Source organism: Glycine soja, chromosome 6 (genome assembly GCF_004193775.1).
Source record: "Glycine soja cultivar W05 chromosome 6, ASM419377v2, whole genome shotgun sequence".
NCBI lineage: Eukaryota > Viridiplantae > Streptophyta > Magnoliopsida > Fabales > Fabaceae > Glycine > Glycine soja.
The window spans coordinates 33,835,189-33,839,047 of record NC_041007.1 but is presented as its reverse complement, the minus strand read 5'-3'; the positions used below and the strand labels follow the sequence as shown (position 1 = coordinate 33,839,047).

Genomic DNA, 3,859 nt, shown 5'->3' with positions numbered 1-3,859 from the left:
ACTATTCATAGACTTGCATACGGATCACCTGCTGATTGTGTGGATGAGTATGTTAGAATTGGCGAATGCACTGCGACTCAATGCTTACAAAAATTTGTAAGATATTTGGACAAGAGTACTTGAGAAGACCCAACAACAATGACATCAATTGCCTACTACATATTGGAGATGTATGAGGGTTTCTAGGTATGTTAGGTTTTATTGATTGCATGCATTAGGAGTGGAAAAATTGTCAAGTTGCAAGGCAGGGACAATATGATAGAGGTGATCATTGCTAACCCATAATAATACTTAAAGCCATCACTTCACAAGACTTGTGGATTTGACATGCATATTTTGGAGTTGCAGGTTCAAATAATGACATTAATGTGTTAAACCAATCGCCTGTGTTTAATGACATTTTGCAATGTCGAGCTCTTCCAGTACAATTTACAATTAATGGAACTTCATATAATATGGGATACTATCTTGCAGATGGTGTTTATTCATATTGGCCAACAATTGTGAAGACCATACCAATGCCACAAGGTCCTAGAAGAAAATTATTTGCAAACTGCCGAGAAGCAGCAAGAAAGGATGTGGAATGTGCATTTGGTGTACTCAAATCTTGATTCACAATTATATGTGGTCCATCGCGTGCCTAGAACATAGATATAATGAAGGATATAATGTTGGCATGCATTATATTGTATAATATGATTGTCGAAGATGAACAAGATATATTCAATGGTAATGTCGATGTTGATTATGATCACGTAAAAAATGACATTTCAAATGTTGAAGTATCTCATGGTACTCCTCCTAACTTTGTTATATACTTGCAAAGAAGACGCGTTATGCATACAAGAAGAATTCATCAACAACTTCAAGTCGATTTGGTGGAACATATTTGGTAACGTTACCGTCACAATAATAATGAAATTTAATTTTTCTTAGGCATTAATGTTTTTCAATTTTTTTATTATCTAATTTATGTATTTTTCATTTCTTTAACATTTAGTCATAAATAAAAATTAAATTTATGTTGATTTTTCTATTTCTTAATATTTATTAATTTTTTTCTTCAATGTTTCATTAAACTTAATTACTTAATTATTTATATTTAATTTAAAAATTACGTGGCACTCGGATCCACCAAAAAGTTATCTAAGAACTCAAGTTGGGATCTACCACCAAAAGATGCTCTAAAAGTGTACTGGAAAGAAAGCTGCAATGGTTGAGCAACAAACAGTTAATGATCAAAGTAAGAGTAGGCCAAGGAGGATAACCGTTGGAGATTAAATCATAAGCAATCCAAGAGTTAGTCTCTCAAATGACTTTCTTAAACCCAACATGCATATTAGTAGAGAAATTACAATTTCAAGAGAAACCTGATAGTGCTAATGCCCACATGAGTCATAGATGAGACTGGAATCTTGATGTTTCAGGATTAGCTATAAAGCTACTATCCACATTTAGCTTAACAACATCATCCTTAGGAGGATTGCAAGCAATATGATGATGAGTTGGAACAGAAGTTGAGGTAGGAGTAGAATGAAGCACATCATAAACGCTATCTTTGTCTGACTTGTGGTTTACCATGTTGACCGGATTTTGTCTTCAAAGATCTCAACATGTGTTTCAAGATTTCCAGGTGTACCAGCAGCTATGGCAAAAAGAATGCCATGTTGACGTTGAAGTTAGGTCTAGAACCAACCATCTCCATCTAGATATAGAATCAAAGTACAATGAACCATCAATGCCAAGAAAATATCATAAACATTTAGCATGAGCATAATCTCTGGACAAACGAACCATCAATTCCAAGAGAATACCATATACATTTGATTGAGTGATTTTATTGCATGGTATAAATTGAAATGACTTTGCCAAAGTAACTCTACCTGCACAGTCAAGCAACTTTGTTTTCCAGCCTTGAAAACCCAAATAAAAGAGAAGTCACTATTAGAAATTACACTTTCAACATCGGTTATTTAGGGCATTCTACATTGGCTCTAAAACCGATGTTGAAAGTGACGATGTTGAATGTATCATCGTTAACATCGGTTTTGAAAAACCGATGTTAACATAAATATGATAACATTGGTTTTCTAAATAACCGATGTTAAACACAATGAACTACAACAAAAAAAATGTATGCATGACGAAAGTTGACATCGGTTTTGTAGTAAAACCGATGTTAATGTTATATATTGACATCGGTTCTCTCGAAGAACCGATGTTAATGTAATATATTAACATCGGTTTTCGTAGAAAACCGATGTTAATATATTACATTAACATCGATTTCAGTAGAAAACCGATGTCAACGTTAATGATGCATATAGTTATTTGTTGTACGTCTTTGTATATAACATCGGTTATTCATAGATAACCGATGTTAACTTTTGTACATTAACATCGATTATGTATAAATAACCGATGTTAATATAGGAATTGTAACATCGGTTATGTATGAATAACTGATGTTAATGTACAAAAGTTAACATCGGTTTTCTGTATGACCGATGTTAAGGTTCATGTTGACATCGGTTTTTGTAAATAACCGATGTTGTTTACCATATTAACATCAGTTTTTGTTAATAACCGATGTTGTTTTCAAGTTTTTTTTATATATACTTTCTGTTTTTACAATAAACCCAAAATTGTACCTGTAAAATGCAATTTCAAGCCCAATTCACAACAAATAAACATTTTATTCTACTTTCAAGAAGTTTTAATCATAATAAACATCAAATAATTGATTTATAATAAAGAACAATCATCAAATGAATTCAATGTTCATATTACATAGGAAATGTCAAAACTGTTAAACCAAAGTAAACTAAGCTAAAGATAATGTCCCTAAATCCTAGGTCTTGTCTCTAACTCGGAGATAATACTGTGCCCACTGGATCCGCAATGCCTTTAATCTCTCTGGCTCCAATGGTCTAGGATCGTTAAAATACTGCATGATGAAATAAATCATAATAAGTTAATAATGTAATACAAATTATAAAAAAATCGATTTTGTTTGAAATAGACGTACCGCTTTCCAATTATTCCTAAAAGTTCCTAAAATGATGGTGGACATCCAGTGCATGACATAGTAGCCGCACTCAGTACTTCCTTTTTGTCTATTACACTACATACATTATGAAATTTGGATATTAATTAAACAACTAGTGTACAGACACATAAAGAAATATATATAAGTGGAAGTTTTATGTAAATGATGTACCTTGACGACAATCCACCTAGTAGGAGCCTTTGATTTAGGTTGTGGAGCATCATCAAGACCTTTTAAAGCACTGTTCTAGATGAGTAACAATTAAAAACTGGTGTTGTACGTTGAGGCATTTCAATGCAAATGTATTGAAAGGAACGCTAACCTGTTAATAATTCCCTGAAGGTAGTTGTCTGGCCTGTTATGCAATGAACAAAACTAGACAACTAGTTGTTCCTTGGGCAAGATGACCACCATCTGCCAGTGTCCGCTGTAGTGGAGAAGAATACGGGTTAGTATATTAGTAAACATTAATTAAATTCAGTTATTTTGTGCGACTTACCCATTTAGGTAGGCTCCAAGATAGACATCGCATTTTGAACTCTGCATCCAAGTCTTTATGTAACTTTCAGACTCAAACTGCGATTGCCCAGACCTTTGAATGGACTGTGGCTCGAGGAATCCATAGATATCAGAATTCCTCGCTCGCATACATGTTTCAGTGAGATGCCTGTTTATGTTAAGTCAAAGTTAAATATTTATGAATTGAAAGCAATAACTTAGGTAATTAAAAGTAATATAAAATGACGTACAAAATCCACAACTGTAACACTGATATGCTGAGACATTGACCACCGTGTGCGATTTCGGAGA

At 33.4% G+C, this 3,859-nt stretch overlaps 1 pseudogene; it reads right to left on the bottom strand.

Annotated features, from left to right (window-relative positions):
• Nucleotides 1–1,645: 1,645 nt before the first annotated feature.
• Nucleotides 1,646–3,595, bottom strand: LOC114416125 (annotated as a pseudogene).
• Between the last annotated feature and the right edge of the window lie 264 nt (nucleotides 3,596–3,859).